The following is an 18,624-nucleotide window of genomic DNA, read 5'->3' as shown; positions in this document are numbered from 1 at the left end:
GTTGTTAGAATCTGTGTTCACAGGCAAATATAAAATGTAGTATACCAGAGATGTACTTAATAGCAAGACCTAAACTATCAGTGAATCAGATAAGTGGACAGAAGGACACAGCCACATTTCGTTGGGAACCAATTTTCTGTACACTTGGTTTTATTACGTGGTACAATTTAATACTTCAATTTCTTTCTCACCAAATAGATTGGTTACATTCATAAGAACATAAGAAATAGGAGCAGGAGTGGGCCATCTAGCCCCTCAAGCCTGCCCTGCCAAGAGATCATGGCTGATCTGAAGTGAATCAATTCCACTTACCCGCCTGCTCCCCATAACCCTTAATTCCCCTCCCGATCAGAAATCCATCTATCCGTGATTTAAACATATTCAACGAGGTAGCCTCCACCACTTCAGTGGGCAGAGAATTCCAGAGATTCACCACCCTCTGAGAGAAGAAGTTCCTCCTCAACTCTGTCCTAAACTGACCCCCCTTTATTTTGAGGCTGTGCCCTCTAGTTCTGGTTTCCTTTCTAAGTGGGAAGAATCTCTCCACTTCTACCCTATCCAGCCCCTTCATTATCTTATATGCCTCTATAAGATCACCCCTCAGCCTTCTAAACTCCAATGAGTACAAACCTAATCTGCTCAATCTCTCCTCATAATCTACACCCCCTCATCTCCGGTATCAACCTGGTGAACCTTCTCTGCACTCCCGCCAAGGCCAATATATCCTTTCGCAAGTAAGGGGACCAAAACTGTGTACGGTATTCCAGCTGCGGCCTCACCAATGCCTTGTACAGATGCAGCAAGACTTCTCTGCTTTTATATTCTATTCCCCTTGCAATATAGGCCAACATTCCATTTGCCTTCTTGATCACCTGTTGTACTTGCAGACTGAGTTTTTGCGACTCATGCACAAGGACCCCCAGGTCCCTTTGCACAGTAGCAGGTTGTAATTTCTTTCCATTTAAATAATAATCCAATTTGCTATTATTTCTTCCAAAGTGAATAACCTCGCATTTGCCAACGTTATACTCCATCTGCCAGATCCTCGCCCACTCACTCATCCTATTCAAATCTCTCTGCAGACCTTCCGCTTCCTCCACGCAATTCACTTTCCCACTTCTCTTCGTGTCGTCAGCAAACTTTGTTACCCTACACTGAGTCCCCTCCTCCAGATCATCTATGTAAATAGTAAACAGTTGAGGCCTCAGCACCGATCCCTGTGGTGAGAAAGTTGTACAGTCCAAATACTAATACAATTTATTGCGAATGCTCTCCATAACAACTATACCATGTTAAACTTCCTTGAAAGTAATGTCAACTGACTATGTTAAATTTGCCAAGTTATAAATGGTCGCAGCCAAAACATTTTCACAATCAAATGAATTCAGGCAAATGAACATAGAAATTCGGAGCAAGCTGTTCACATGAATTCAGCAGGCTCCATGTTGTTCAGTAAGATCATGGCTAATATGATTGTGGCCTCAACACCACTTCCTTGTCTGAAATCCACTTCCCCAAAAACCTTTGACTCTCCTGTTAGTCAAGAATCCATCCTCCTCTGTCTTAAAAATATTCAGTGATTTTGTCCGCCGCTCTCTGGCAAAGAGTTCCAAAGACTTGCGATCCTTCGAGAGAATTTTGTTTTCTCTCATCTCCTGTCTCAAGATGAAGTATCCTTTCAGTGTCCACCCTGTCAAGTCTCCTCAGGATCACGTTTGGTTTGATCAGATCACCTCTCAGTCTTCTGAACTCCAATCGATGCAGGCTGAGCCTGTCCAAACTTTCCTCATCGGCTAACCCCCTCCATCCCATCTATCAGCTGAGTGAACCTTCTCTGAACTGCTAATGAATTTAAAGCTTCCTTAAATAAGGAGACCAAAACTGTACATAACACTCTAGCTCTGCTTTCATCTGCTGTACAACTGTGGCAAATCATCCCTACTTGCATGTTCCATTCCCCTTGCAATAAATGACTCAATTCCATTTGCCTTTCTAATCACTTGTTGTACCTGTGTACTTTTTGTATTTTATGTACCAAGACACCCAGATCCTGGTACCTCAGATTTCTGCAAACTATCTCCTTTTAGATAATGCTGTTTTTCTATTCTTTCTGGCAGAGTGGACAATTTCATATTTTACCACATTATACTCCATCTACTAAATTTTTGCTCAATCATTTTATCTCTGTCCCTTTGTGTGCTGCTTTTGTCCTCTTCACAACTTTCTTAATTACCTTTGTGTTATGAGCATATTTAGCTATCCCTTCATCCAAGTCATTGATATAAATTGTAAATAGTTGAGGCCCCAGCACTGATCCCTGTGGCGCTACACCTTGCTATCCTGAAAATGACCCATTTATGCTGTGCTTACTCTGTTTCCTAGTAAATTAATCCACTATCCATGTTACTCGAGCCCTTATTTTGCATAGTAACCTTTGATGTGAAACATTGGCAAACGCTTCTAGAAATCCAACATCTATAGGTTTCCTCTATCCTGTTTGTTACTTGTTCAAAGAATCCAATAAATTTGTCAAACATGATTTCCCTTTCACCCAAACCATACTGACCTGTCCATGAAGTGAAGAGTTTTTTTTTTTACTAGCTCTTAATGTTGGCAACGATTGAGACAATAATGATATGGCTAAGTATTGTAAGGTGTAGTTCAGCAAACGTAGACCGTACAAAAGTTGTGTATGACTGAGCTCGCTGTCAATTTTTGTTGTTCTTTCTCATTCTTTTCTCCTTTCTCTGCTCAAAACAAAGGTTTTTCTTTGTTTTGAACCTGGGTTAGCTTAATTTGTTATGTTGGAACATAGGAACATAGCAATTAGGAGCAGAAACAGGCAATTCAGTCCTTTGAGCCTGCTCTGTCATTCAATCCGATGATCATGGGTCATCTCTTCCTTGTCTGAAATCCACTTCCCTACCTGTTCCCCTGTTTTTTTTAATCAGAGTTCCATATGTCTATTGTTCGTCCATGTTGCTCAAGGTGACTGTCAGGAATTATCAGAGGTAGCTTTCTTCATAACTTTTCTGTTGGTGGATTTTGTTCATCCTCTTACTTTCCTATCCCACACAAATTAGCAGTATGTAGTTAACTCTGATAAATGCTGCAGACCAACACTTCAAAGCTCATGTTTAGACCGTTGTAGAGCTAGAATTAAATAAATAAGCTTGCAATCCTCTATAAGAAGAAAGTGATTGGTAGTACTTCTAACCATTGCTGTTTTTTAAAACAAAAACTGAACACCCACTTTGGAAGGAAATAACAGAACCACGTTTGTGGAACTGTATTAGATAGTTAAGGTTAAGTTCTGGCCTTGATTTAAACTAATCAGTAGATATTCAGGTTATGTATTACAGTTTTCAGCTATATCTGCTAGGCATACTGTGGCGAGTGACTCACGACCTGACTCACCAAAGCCTGTCTACCATCCACAGGACACAAGTCAGGAGTGTGGTGGAATGCGCCCCATTTGTCTGAGTGCAGCTCCAATAACACTTGAAGCATGACACCATTCAGGATAAAGCAGCCGCCTTGATTATTATCACATCCACTCCCTCCACCACTGACGCTCAGTCGAAGCAGTGTGTACCATGTACAAGATGCACTGCAGAAATTCACCAAAGATCTTCAGACAGCATCTTGTAGACCCACAACCACTCCCACCTCGAAGGACAAGGGCAGCAGATACGTGGGAACACCACCTGCAAGTTCCTCTCCAAGCCACTCACCATCCTGACTTGGAAATGTATCTCTGTTCCTTCGCGGTCGCTGGGTCAAAATCCTGGAATTCCCTTCCTAAACGGCACATGGACTGCAGTGTTTCAAGAAGGCAGCTCACCATCACCTTGTCAAAGGCAATTGGGGATGGGCAATAAATGCTGGCCAGCCAGCGACATCCATGGCCCACGAATGAATTAAAAAAAAAATAGTGACTTGGAATAGAAACTGTGATGTGGAGATGCTGGCGTTGGATTGGGGTAGGCACAGTAAGTAGTCTCTCAACACCAGGTTAAAGTCCAATGGGTTTATTTGGTAGCACAAGCTTTTGAAGCGTTGCCCCTTCATCAGGTGAGTGAAGAGTTTGGTTCACAAACAGGGCATATATAGACACAAACTCAATTACAAGATAATGGTTGGAATGCGAGTCTTCACAGGTAATCAAGTCTTTACAGGTGCAGACAATGTGAGTGGAGAGAGGGTTAAGCACAGGTTAAAGAGGTGTGAATGGTCTCCAGCCAGGACAGTTAGTGAGATTTTGCAAGCCCAGGCAGATAGTGTGACATGAACCCAAGATCCTGGTTGAGGCCGTCCTTGTGTGCGGAACTTGGCTATCAGTTTCTGCTCAGCGATTCTGTGTTGTCGTGAAGGCCGCCTTGGAGATGCTTACCCGAAGATCAGAACACTCCTGCCTGGTGATTGTCGAGCGGTGTCCATTCATCCGTTGTCATAGTGTCTGCATGGTTTCGCCAATGTACCATGCCTCAGGGTATCCTTTCCTGCAGCGTATCATGTAGACAATGTTGGCCGAGTCACAAGCATATGTGCCATTTACTTGGTGGATGGTGTTCTCACGTGAAATGATGGCATCTGTGTCGATGATCCAGCCGTCTTGCAGAGGTTGCTGTGGCAGGGTTGTGTGGTGTCGTGGTCACTGTTCTCCTGAAGGCTGGGTAGTTTGCAGCGATGATGTGGAGATGCCAGCGTTGGACTGGGGTAAGCGCAGTAAGAAGTCTCACAACACCAGGTTAAAGTACAACAGGTTTATTTGGTAGCACGAGCCACAAGCTTTCGGAGCGTTGCTCCTTCATCAGGTGAGTGGGAGTCACTCACCTGATGAAGGGGCAGTGCTCCGAAAGTTTGTGGCTTGTGCTACCAAATAAACCCGTTGGACTTTAACCTGGTGTTGTGAGACTTCTTACTGTAGTTTGCTGTGTACAGTGGTCTGTTTGAGGTTGCGCGGTTGTTTGAAGGCAAGTAGTGGAGGTATGGGGATGGCCTTGGCGAGATGTTCGTTTTCATCGATGACATGTTGAAGGCTCCAGAGAAGATGTCGTAGCTTCTCCGCTCTGGGGAAGTACTGGACGACGAAGAGTCGTTACTGTTATCCATCCGTATGATTCGTGCGATAAACAAAAACCCATTTAAAAAAAAAGTGTATTCATTTTTAAAGTATGTAAAATATTAGTGTTGCTTTTCTTCTCACTTTGACCTCCTTCCAACTGAGTTAGCTGTTTGTACAAATCAATGCCCATTTTTTTGCGACTATGTTAGATGCCATGCTTGCTTTTTCTCTTCAGCTGTGTAGCCAACCTCGTGCCTTTTCATGGGGGTTTCTGCCACATACAGATGCATGGGCAGTAATGGCTGACCAGAAATTTCCCCCCTTACTGTCTGCGTTGGACATATTAGGAGGATTAGCCAACTTGCTTGGCTGCGTCATGAGCCGCCCTCCTATGGCCAACATGTCCTGGAGTGGGGCTGGAACCCGAGTTTCTGACTTAGAAGCCACTGAGCCACAAGGCCTGCCAGTGCATGCTTTAAAACTGCTTAACTGTATTAAGAATTTTATAGATTTTTTTGTAGTTATCTATCATTTTGTTTGGCAAACTATGTCTATAAAACATTATGCAAAAACACAATCCCATGTTAAATCTGAAACTTATTGGGAACAATTATAGAAGGATAGTTTTTCATGTAAATTGCCTAATATTTTCAGTAACTATTTGGTGAATTGTCTTAAATGTGATAGAGGGCAAATGCTTATAATTCCTTTCACTTTGCCAAGATAATCACAGGTACAAGTTTTGGTCTTAATATTGGCTGACATACCAGATAACGGATGTAGTAGCATTGTAGTTTTTCTGTTGGTTTAATAATCTGGAGCTTCAAATCCCATTCCAGTGGTTTGAGAAGTTATCTGAAAATAAAGCTAATAGTGGTAAAGTGTTCCTGGTGCAAGGGGAGGAAACCTGTCGGCCTTACTCACTCGCCCACATATGATGCGGATTCCTTACCAATGTGGCTGATTGTGAAACATCTCTCAAATGTCTGAGCAAGTCATTCAGTTATTGAGGATGGGCAATAAATGCAGCAATGCTTGCATATTGAGAATGAAAAGAATGATTTCTTCCGGTAATACCAGTTAATAATGCAGCAGTGCTGTTTGATGGGTCCAACAAATGTACCAAATATCATAGAATCATTGGGTCACTCTGAACCTGTTTGAAAGTGCAGAATGGGTACCAACCAATAGGGTATGCTGCCCACTATAATGGCTCTGGCCCTTTCATAGGCTTCCTGGATGTGTACCAATAGAGTCACAGCTGACAGACTAATGATTTGGATTCTTATTATTGTTATTATTTGTATTCTAGTGACATACACCTATGCAGAAAAAGCCTTACAGCTTTTGACCTGTCTTGTTGTTATGGCTGTTTTTAAAAGAAATGGAGTTCTTAGCTTTATAAACAGACATAAGAATTTGAAAGTCAAGTTACTTAGAAATCACCAGTGGGTCAGCAATGACTCAGTTGGTAGCACGCTGGTTTCAGTTCCGGGTTTAAGTCCCACTCTAGGGCTTGAGCACAATTATCAAGGCTGACACTGTAGTGCAATATTGAAGGAACGTTGGCCTCTTAGTCTTCAGATTAGATGAGGTCCCAACTCTCTACTTGGGTGGATGTAAAAGATCCTATGGCACAATTTCAAAGGGCAGATGAGGTATTCCTGGTGTCCTGGCCAATATTTATCCCTCACGAAGCACAATTTAAAAAAGATTATCTGGTGATTATCACATTGCTATTTGTGGGTGTTTGCAAAGTGCAAATTAGCTGACAGTTTTCTATATTACAAGAGTGACTACATTTCATTGGCTGCAAAGCACTTTGCGACATCCATTGCCACCATATAAATTCAAATTTTTTTAACCTTTAGTTTGGTTATAGAATTACATTCAATTTCATCCAATTCTTGGCAGCACATCTTAGGAAGGATGTTAAAGTGTTGGTTAACAAGGAGATTTGCTAGAATAGGGAATTATTTGCTGAATATATGGGTTAAGGGGAGATTTAATGAAACTTTTCAAAACTGAGAAGTATTGATAGAATCTGTTTTCACTGGCAGGAGGGCCAGTCACCAAAGAATACAGATTTCAGATAATTGGCAAAAGTATCAGAGGGGAAATGCTGAGAAATTGATGGAAGATATCATTGACAGTGCTATCAAGTGGCACCTGCTCAGCAATAACCTGATCACTGACACTCAGTTGGGTACCCAGGCCATTCAGCTCCTGATCGCATTACAAGCTTGGTCCACACATGGACAAAAGAGCTGATCGCCAGAGGTGAGAGTGACTGTGCTTGACATCAAGGCAGCATTGACTGAATCTGACCTCAAGTGAAGACAATGGGAAACAGGGATACACTCCATTGGCTGGAATCCTACCATACTCAACTAATACTTGGATATGAGGAAAGGTTGGACACACTGGGCATGTATTCATTGGAGTTTAGGAGACACCCATGATGTTGAGGATAGTATTTATTAGCCTGGATCGAGAAATGGCTAACTAGTAGTAATGGCTAACTGGTATTTGCTACCAAATACACCTGTTGGACTTGAACCTGGTGTTGTTAAAACTCTTACTGTGTTCACCCCAGTCCAACGCCGGCATCTCCACATCATAACTAGTAGAGGACAGAGTAGGGATAAGAATGGTATTTTCAGGGTGGCAATCTATAACTGGTAGAGTGCCGCTGGATCAGTAAGGAAATCTGGTTAGGAGGCAAGGTGGGAGAGTGGGAGTTGACGGTTATCAGATCAGTCATGATCTTGTTGGTGGAGCAGACTTGATGGGTGGAATGACCTCCCTCTGCTCGTGTGTCTTAAGGTCTTACTGAGACATAAAATCTGACAGGTCTTGACAGGATGGATGCTGAAAGGATGTTTTCCCTTGTTAGTGGTAAAAATTAGAGAACACGGTTTAAAAATAAGGGACTCATCAGGGGCATCCCATTTAAAATGGAAAATATTTTCTCAGGGTTGTGCGTCTTTGGAACTTGTCAGAGAGTGGTGGAGGCAGGGTCAAATAATGTTTTTAAGGCAGTGGCTGATAGATTCTTGACAAATAAGGGAGTCAAAGATTAAGGGATGTAGGTGGAATGTGGAGTTGAGGCCATAATCAGATCAGCTATGTCTGGCTGCCATGGGTCATCAGCAGCTTTATTGGTCTCATGCCAGGAGATTTGGCCAGGGCTCCCACTCATGCCAAGTGTGTGCGGACTGACACGGCCTGATCTGGAAATATTGCCTCAATATGTGCCACCAGTGCTTCAGACAATACACTAAAGACATCGGCTTTGTCAAGCTGGACTAAATTGCAAAAGGAACAAAAGTGAATTCATAATGGGCAACAAAGAGATGGCAGACCAGCTGAACAAATACTTTGGATCTGTCTTCACTAAGGAGGACACAAATAACCTTCCAGAAATACAAGGGGACACGGGATCTAACATGAAGGAGGAACTGAAGGAAATCCTTACTAGTCTGGAAATTGTACTGGGGAAATTTCTGGGATTAAAACCCGTTAAGTCCTCAGGGCCTGAAATTCTGAATCGAAGGGTACTCAAGGAAATGGTCCTAGAAATAGTGATGCATTGGTGATCATTTTACAGCATTCTATAAACTCTGGAAGAGTTCCAGGGAATTGGAGGGTAGCTAATGTAACCCCACCTTTTAAAAAAGGAGAGAGAGAAAACAGGGATTTATAGACTGGTTACCAAAAGAGAAAATGCTGGAAAATTTCAGCAGAAAATCTCAAATCTTTGACAAAGGGTCACCTGGACTCAACATCAGCTCTTTTCTCCCCTTACAGATGCTGCCAGACCTGCTGAGATTTTCCAGCATTTTCTCTTTTGGTTTCAGATTCCAGCATATGCAGTAATTTGTTTTTGTAGACCTGTTAGCCTGACCGGTGGTGGGGAAATCGCTGGGGTCAATTTTTAAGGATGCAATAGCTTGAATCGGTCCAAGTCAGCATGGATTCACTAAAAGGAAATCATGCTTGACAAATCTTCTGGAATTTTTTGAGGATGTGACTAGTAGAGTGGATAAGGGTGAACCAGTGGATGTTGTGTATCTGGACTTTCAAAAGGCTTTTGATAAGGTCCCATACAAGAGATTAGTGAGCAAAATTAAAGCTCATGGTGTTAGGGTAATGTATTGACGTGGATAGAGAACTGGTTGACAGACAGGGAGCAGAAAGTGGGAATAAATGGATCCTTTTCAGAGTGGCAGCCAGTGACTAGTAGTGTACCATAGGGCTTAGTGTTGGGACCCCTGCTATTCGCAATATACATTAATGGTTTGGATGAAGGGATTGAACGCAATGTCTCCAAATTTGCAGATGACACTTAGCTGGGTGACAGTGTGTACTGTGAGGGGGATGTTAAGAGGCTGCTGGGTGACGAGGACAGGCTGGGTGACTTGGACAAGCTGGCTGAGTGGGCAATACTTGGCAAATGTAATGTGGATAAATGTGAGGTTATTTACTTTGGTGGCAAAAACAGGAAGGAAGATTATTATCTGAATGGTGACAGTTAGAAAAAGGGGAAGTGCAATGTGACCTGGATGTCATGGTGGAACAGTCGCTCAAGGCTGGCATGCAGGTACAGCAGGAAAGTGAATGGTCTGCTGACCTTCATAGCAAGAGGATTTTAGTATAGCAGTAAGGATGTCTTGCTGCAGTTATACAGGGCCTTGGTGAAGTCACTCCTTGAGTATTGTGTGCAGTTCTGGTCTCCTAGTCTGAGGAAGGACATTCTTGCTATTAAAGGAGTCCAGCGAAGGTTCACCAGACTGATTCCTGGAATGGCAGAACTGACATATGAAGAGAGACTGGATCGACTGGGCTGGTGCACACTGGAATTTAGAAGAATGAGAGGGGATCTGATAGAAACATATAAAATCCTGATGGGACTGGACAGGTTAGATGCGGGAAGAATATTTCCAATGTTGGGGAAGTGCAGAACTGGGGTCACAGTCGGAGAAAAGGGGTAAGCCATTCAGGACTATAGGCTGGAAAATTGGGCGGAGAAATGGCAGATGGAATTTAATCTGGACAAATGCGAGGTGATGCATTTTGGTAGATCCAGTTCAGGTGGAAGTTATAAAATAAATGGCAAAACCATCAGGAGCATAGACACACACAGACCTGGGCGTGCAGGTCCACAGATCCTTAAAAGTGGCAGCACAAGTGAAAAAGGTGAAGAAAAAAGTATTTGGCGTGCTTGCCTTCATCAGCTGGAGCATTGAGTATAAAAGTTGGCAAATTATGTTAGTTATATAAAATGTTGGTTGGGCCACATTTGGAATATTGTGTCCAATTCTGTTCGCCACACTATCAGAAGGATGTGGTGGTCTTGGAAGGAGTACAGAAAAGGTTTACCAGATGTTGCCTGGAATGGAGGGCATTAGCTGTGAGAAGAGATTGAATAAACTGGGATTTTCTCAGGTCAGAAATGACAGTCTCAAGGGGGCACAGATTCAAGATAAGGGGTAATGGTTCAGTAGAGATCTGCGGGGGAAGTTTTTGACACAAAGGGTGGTGGGGGTTTGGAATGCACTGCCAAGTGAGGCGGTTGAGGCAGACATGTTAGTGACATTTGAGACTTGCCTGTATAGGCACATGAGCAGGCAGGGTATAGAGGGATACAGGCTGTTGGTCTAGATAGGACAAAGTGATCAGTGCAGGCTTGGTGGGCCAAAGGGCCTGTTCCTGTGTTGTATTCTTTGTTCTTTGACTGAGATGAGGAAGAACTTCTTCACTCAAAGTTGAAGCTGTGGAATTCTCTACCACAAAGCTGTTGGAGCCAGTTCGTTAGATATGTTCAGGAGGGAGCTGGATATGGCCCTTGTGCCTAGAGGGATCAAGGGGTATGCAGAGAAAGCGGGAGTGGGATACTCAAAGTGCATGATCAACCGCGATCATATTGAATGGTGGTGCAGGCACAAAGGACGAATGCTGCCTCCTGCACCTATTCTCTATGTTTATTGCAGTTCGAAATGGAAATCCGTATTTATCAAACAACTTTGTACTGCCTTTGCCTTTTATGTTGCTCCATTTTTGTAAATAAAATTTAATCATATCAAGTGGCAAGCTCAAGGGGTTGAAAGACCTCGTCCTCCTGAATCATATGTTCGTAAAGCTAGCACAAAGGAAGATGGTTGTAGTTATTGGAGGTCAATCATCTCCGTCCCAAGACCAAGTTGCAGGATTTCACCAAGAGTAGTGCCCAGGTCCAACCATCTTTAGCTGTTTCATCAATGACCTTCCTTCCATCAGAAGTGAAGATATTCACTGATGTGTTCAGCCCATTTGTATCTCATACAGAGGCAGTCCCCCTCCAAATGCAGGAAGACCTGGACAACATTCGGGGCTGGGCTGATAGATGGCCATATAAGTGCTCAGTAGCATTGTCATCACTGAATCCCCTGCTATCAACTTCTTGGGGGGTTATCTTTGACCAGAAACTGAACTGGACAAGCCAAATGCATACTATGGCTACAAGTCAGAGGCTGGGAATTCTGCAGTGAGTAACTCCCCTCCTGACTCTCCAAAGCCTGTCCACCATCTACAATGCACAAGTCAGGAGTGTGATGGTGACCATGAAACTATCATTCATTCTCATAAAAATCCATCAGGTTCACTAAACTCCTTTAGGGAAGGAAATCTCTCTGATCTGGCCTACATGTGACTTCTGATACATAGCAATGTGTGGTTGACTCTTAACTGCCCTCTTGAGGCAGTGGTATTTTCACTGGACTAGTAATCCAGAATAACGCTCTGGAGACCCAGGTTTGCACACCACAACTAATGCTGGAATTTGAATTCAATAAAAATCTGGAATTAAAGGTCTAATGATGACGACAAAATCAGAGTCGATTGTTGTTAAAAACCCATCTGGTTCATTAATGCACTTTAGGAAAACCAACTTGCCACCCTTACCTGGTCTGACCTACATGTGACTCCAGACCCACAGTAATGTGATTGATTCTTTAAATAGCCTCTCAAATGGCCTAGCAAACTACTTAGTTACCTCCAATGCTTAACAGCATTAAGGACGTACTTGCACCTCAGGGACTGCAGTGGATTAAGAATGCAGCTCATTAGCATCTTATCAAGGGCAACTAGGGATGGACAATAAATGCTGGCCTCGGCAGCATTGTCCATACCCTATAAATGAATTTTTAAATAATGACCTTTCATTCAAGGACATTTAGGGATGGGTAACAAATGTTGGCCTGTATCCCACAAAATAAATTTTAATAAAAGTTGTCATGGGGGTAGGTTGTGAAGCAGGTGTGCTTCTTCCAGATCCACATTAAATCCTTGAGCTGCTTTTGGTCAATGCTTGCATTCAATCCTCTCTGATTCTACTGAGACAACCTAGGCTCGTGACTGAGCTAATCCAATTCATCCCCCAGACTGGACAGTTCTCTCTGAGGGTGCAATTGATGGGCAGTGACGTTAGCAGACCAATTCAGTGTGGTGCTCCATCCTGATCTGGGTATAATCCACATTCCAGGCCAAAATTGATGGTGATGCAAAAGGAGTCTTTAGAAAATAGTCAGGGAGGAATCAAAAGGTTGGTGGAAAAGGCAGATAAATACAATCTTGTGTGGCTAACTGAGATTAAATTTCAGGGGAATTTTAAAAAATGGAGTATCAGCTCACAATGCAACAACACTGAGCAAAGAGTTCAAAATTAAATAACTTCCTCATAATAGTGTTGAATAATAGTCATAAAGGCCAACAGTGTTTTGGGTTTGTTATGAGGGGCGTGAGTCCAAGAATGAAGGCATAATGATGAATATATACAAAATATTAGTTCTCCGAGTGTGGAATACAGTTTTGGAAGTCCATGTGTAAAGGATATTAAGGCTATGGAAAGTATATTGTGCACTTTCACCAGGATAGTTTCGGGGAAAAGAAGCTACACTCAGACTTGAGGTACTGGAGCAGAGGAAGCTGAGTCAAGGTTTCAACATGTTTCTGGTTTCGTGTGTGTGGAAAGAATATATTCTTTGATTTGTAAGACTGTGACTGAATCATCAACTTGAAATGATTAAATTATTGAGAAATGTCCCTATGCAGAGGGACTGGGGATGTTTTGTCACAGATATTCATCAAGGCGGAGCATCTTTCAGGAGCAAATTAATCTTTGGTTGCCTGGCCAAGGGTTGCTTTGTTTGTTGTGTGATGACAGACTTTCTTCTTGATAAACTACGACTAGTGCCTGCCAAATGTTTTTCAGTACAGGCCTACCTTTCTTCCTGGAGCCATGTGGGGGGCTATGGTTCCAAATTTCACCACCTGCTGGGGATATCTGTATGCTGTGGATAAATTCTGTCTGGTTGAAGTATGGCAGTGATTGGCATATTTTTCTGCAAAAGTAGCTCTTTGGTGTTAATGTATTAGAGATTATACAGAATCTCCAGATGTAAACCATGAGGTTTGTGAATATAGCTTGATCGCCGCTCCATGCACAACTTGTGCCCTCCATATAGTCGAAATATTTATTGGGTAGTGCCATGGTAGAAATGCAGCTTCTTTTCATAGGAGTGTGATCTATGCAAACCTGCAAATGGTGCGTTTCTGCTACCTCAGTTCCTGTTAACTGAACTCTTGCAAACTTGAGCTATGATGGGTTACAGCAGATATGTTTTGAATTATGTGGAATTATTGGTTAGATTTTTGAATTTGTTATAAAGCATTTTGCATTTGCTGAGGTGTGTCTCAAATCCTAGATGCAATTCCTTCGAAGGCTGCTAAGGCATGTCACGGAACCACAGAGGCATTTATGGTTCTGTTAATGTTTTGCTATGAATTGGCAGGAGGAGGAGTTTGACTTTGAGGATGCCTATACAAGGTGTCTCCTTTGTGTGTTCTATATCTAAATTAGTGTTTCTGGGAGGGGAATAAATAATAGCTGCAGGAGATGAGAATAGCAGCCTGCCACTGATTCAGTGGAAAGATGGCAGGAGGTTTAGCCAGCATGTGGAACTTGGAATACTTCACTAATCTTCCAAAACTTTAGGAAGACTGGAGTGCTTGGGGGCGAACTTCTGGCAAGGGGACAGTGATTCTCTGCATTGGTGGATGTCGGTCTTTGGGGCTGCTTCTCAATCTGGTATGTCACTCAATTTTGTGCTGAGTGACTGTTGCTGCTTTTGAAGTTTGTGCCACCTGTTCACCCTTGGGTGTTACATTTTTGTTGTGATATTCTGACCAGGCGTTGAGCATAAATCTTGAGTCTGTCCCAATTGATTATGAAATAGATGGTGGGAGGTGAGTGGGAATGAGTGAAATAAGGGTGACTCCTCTTGATTTTTGTGACCTTCTCGGGACAGTAGGTATTGTTACTCTGTTATGGGCCATGTCATGTACTTTTTGGCATTGTTGGTTCCTGGTAGTGGTAGGAAGTTTGATTAAACTTGTGACTGGTTGGAGCTTTTTTGTGACTTTCTGTACTTCCCGTGTCACTAGAAGTTTTCACATCGCAGTTACATAGAAGGTACGCAACAGTACTCATCAAGTGAGGAGAGAGAAACAAAATTCATGTTCCAAGTCGATGACTTTTCATCTGAACTCGTAACAATTCCAAAACAAGAGAATACAAGTCTAAAGAAGTCTCACAACATCAGGCTAAAGTCCCAACAGGTTATTTGATGGCACGAACTTTCGGAGCGCTGCTCCTTCATCAGGTGAGTGGCTACTGATTTGATGAAGGAGCAGCATTCCGAAAGCTCGTGCTACCAAATCAACCTATTGGACTTGAACCTGGTGTTGAGACTTCTTATTGTGCCCACCCCAGTCCCAACGTTGGCATCTCCACATCAAAGAAGTCATGATCACCTGTAGTTGTTCGCTTGCGTGTTTGTTCAAAGGATGTTGATACATAAAATTAGTTTCAGTCACTTTGGGGCAGATGGTGGCATAGTGCTAATATCGCTAGTAGTAATCCAGAGGCCCATGCTAATGTTCTGGGACATGGGTTCAAATCCCATCATGGCAGCTGGTAGAATTTAAATTCATTAATATAAAGCTACTTTGTGATCATTTATCATCTGGTTCACTGTTGTGAAGTCTGGCTTGCATGTGACTCCAAACCTACACTGTGATTGTCTCATAAGTGCCCTTTGAAATGACCTAGCAAACCACTAGTTTAAGGGCAATTGGGGTTGAGCTGACCATCCCATAAAGGAATAAAGGCTTAAATCAGTTAATATTGCCTTTCAATTTTACCATTGTTTCCTTATACATAGTATAATATATGGAGAGCTTAGAAATACAAATGTCGTGACTGCAAGGCTGCTCCTGTTAATTGATGCGGGCTATGATTATGTATCTGTCCCATTTCACGTAGTACAATATTGTTACCATGTGGTGGCACGGTAGCACAGTGGTTAGCTAGCACACCTGCCTCACAGCACCAGGGATCCTGGTTCAATTCCCGGCTTGGGTCACTGTCTGTGTGGAGTTGCATGTTCTCCCCGTGTCTGTATGGGTTTCCTCCGGGTGCTCCTGTTTCCTCCCACAGTACGAAAGACATGCTGGTTAGGTGAATTGGCCGTGCTAAATTCTCCCGCAGTGTACCCGAACACTGAGGCACCAAAGTGTGGCGACTAGAGGATTTTCAAAGTAACTTGCAGTGTGAATGTAAGCCTACTTGTGACAAATAAATAAACTGTTACTCAGCCCATTGCTTGATAACTTGACAAAAATATTCATCAAGGGCACAAGCTGAATCCTTAACCTCTTCACCTTAACACTTAAACAAGTTCTACCACTCAGCATATCTCTGGGACTGAATAATGCCAAAAGTTGGCTCATTGAACTGACTTGCATCAGTTGATAGTAATTAATTACATGAAGGATTGGTAAATTGGTAACATAAGGTTAATTCATAGTTGTCAGCAGATTACCAAGTCATAAACTAACAATTACTAAGCTTGAAATCAGATACTGATATTCAAATGCAATCATTGAATAAGCAAGTAATTGGTATATAAGGATGATTAAATAAGGGGTTAAAAAGGCAGTTATCATAGAATGCTAACAGCACAGAAGAAAGCCATTTGGCCTATTGTGTCTATGTTGGCTCTCTGCAGGAACAATACACCTAGTGCCATTTCCATACTTTCTCCCCAGAGCCCTGCATATTCTTCCTTTTCAGATAATCCAATTTCCTCTTGAATGCCTCATTTGAACCACTCTCAGGTGGTGCATTCCGGATCCTCATCACTCACTGTCTGAAAATCTTTTTCCTTGTGTCACCATTGTTTCTTTTGCCAGTTACAATAAAGATGTGGCTCTTGGTTCTTGATCCTTTTGTCACTGGGAACAGTTTTTCCCTATCTGCTCCATCGAGACTTCTCAGGATTTTGAATATATCTATCAAATCTACTCTCACCCTTCTCTTCTCCAAGGAGAGCAGTCCCAACTTCTCCATTCTATCTTCATAACTGAAGTTCCTTATCCCTGGAACCATTCTCATGAATCTTTTCTGCAATGTGGTTATCATTGTTTTTTGTTGGATATTTTAGATACTTCAAACTTGTCAAGTGTTGGGTTTTGAATTTTTATTTGCATACCTGCAACATAAGATTATAGTGGAAACGTGAAAATAAAGCTTATCCTTTGGAGGTGGCCTGAAGTTGAAAGCTATAATATTTTGGCAGTCATAAATCAAGGACACTCATAAAATGTAGTCAGTATTTTAACACTTTTATATGGTTGCGTCTTCAAATGTTACCACCCTAGCAGTGGTGTTGACATTTTTTTAAAAGAAGTGTTCCAAGAACCGAAAATGCGGAAAATATTCAATAGGCCTGGCAGCATAGGGAGTAAAGTGGAGTTAATGCTTCAGGTCATGTTCCAAGAACTTTGGTTATTGTTTAAGGCAAGGGTTATGACTTTTTTCAGCCTAATACACCATTTCCTGCAGTTAAGCATGAGCAAGGTCGCATGCTATTTATGCTCACATGAGTGAGCCAGCATGAATTAGTGTAGGATTTCAAAATATTCGGTTCATTGAGGACTACATGCCTGTTTACTAACCTTGCTATCAGCCATTTTGGATTGGATCAGTGTTGGGCCAGCATGTAATCACATCCAATCTTATTTGGAAGCTTGTTCTCTGCTGCATAGAATTATGAAAACTTAAACAGACTTTTGGAAGTTATTTTGCAATTTCCTCCAACATAAATTTTATTTTTGGCTTTGAAAACAAATGTCTAAGTAATATTTTCAGAATATGGTTCTGTGTCCAGGTCACCTACCATCAAATATATTTAAATATGGAATTGCATGTGATAATGGATAGTTTTCTTTTATAACCCAGGCCTGAAGTACTTACTAATTTTAAGGCTCAGGGTTGAACTTCCGAAACTGTTCGGATGTGTTGCATTTAAATTATCTATTAAGACCATAAGACATAGGAGCAAAAGTAGGCTATTTGGCCTATTGGATCTGCTCCGCCATTCAATAAGGTGATGACTGATCTGATATGATGATCCTCAACTCCACTTTCCCACTTTATCCCCATAAACTTTGATTCCCTTACTGATTACAATATCATAAGACATAGGAGCAGAAGTGTGCCATTCAGCCCATTGAGTCTGCTCCACCAATGTTAATGATAAAAGAAGTGTTTAATAGGGGTATCTAAGCCACATTAGGGTTACTGACATCTTGAAGTAGAACATGCTTCTGAAGCAGGAGTAGGCCATTCAGCCCTTTCTGCTCCGCCATTCATCATGATTATGGCTGATCGTCATTTAATACCCTGATCCTGCCACTCTTTCTCCCCCCCCCCCCCCCCCCCCCTCCCCCCATGTCCTTTGATCACTTTCGCCCTTCCAGCTAAGTATGAGCAATGCCACATGCTATTAGTGCTCACGTTAGTGGATCATGCTGTTATAGTGTGTTATCGTTAGCATCATCCTATTTGAATGTATGTACTGAAGTGTTTAGCAGATATGAGCATGCGTGAGTGACATCAGTAGCACGGGTTTTCATGCGTTTAGTGTAACTCTAATCAAACTTGCTGCCTCCAGTACTGAGTCCATGCTGTGCTGTATTTTGATATTTTTTATAAAGAGTGAACATCACGACGTGTTTGACTACTTTTTTGTGGCCAAGTTACCACACATGCATTGAAAATTGCAACCATTTTGTCACTATTTGCAATTTGTTGCAATGAGTTAGACTTCCTCTGGAGTACTGCATCCAGTTTTGGGCACCATTCTTGAGGAAGGAGATGAGGAGATTCACAAGAATGATCCCAAAGACAAACTACTATGAGGATAGATTGGAGAGGTTGGAACTGTTTTCCTTGGAGAGAAGAGGGTTGAGAGGAGACTTGATAGAGCAATTCAAGATCTTGATGGTATAGAAAGGTAAATAATGAAAAACTGCTCCACTCGAGTGCATCAAGAATTAGAGGACACGTTGAAAATAATTGGGGAAAGGAGTAAAAATGATTGCGCGCAAGATACTTCCTGAGAGGATGGCAGAGGCAAGTTTGATCGACATATTCAAAAGTGAATTGGATTGCT

General features: G+C 42.2%; 1 protein-coding gene and 1 pseudogene across 1 annotated transcript in view; both read left to right on the top strand.

Annotated features, from left to right (window-relative positions):
• The window catches only part of vapa (VAMP (vesicle-associated membrane protein)-associated protein A), a 94,382-nt gene that overhangs the window by 29,870 nt on the left and 45,888 nt on the right, over positions 1-18,624 (top strand). The window lies entirely within an intron of this gene.
• Positions 8,210-8,380, top strand: LOC144496060 (small ribosomal subunit protein uS14 pseudogene; annotated as a pseudogene).

The sequence above is a fragment of the Mustelus asterias genome, chromosome 7 (assembly GCF_964213995.1).
Source record: "Mustelus asterias chromosome 7, sMusAst1.hap1.1, whole genome shotgun sequence".
NCBI lineage: Eukaryota > Metazoa > Chordata > Chondrichthyes > Carcharhiniformes > Triakidae > Mustelus > Mustelus asterias.
Note: the sequence above shows the minus strand (reverse complement) of the source record. Positions and strands in the feature narration are given on the sequence as shown.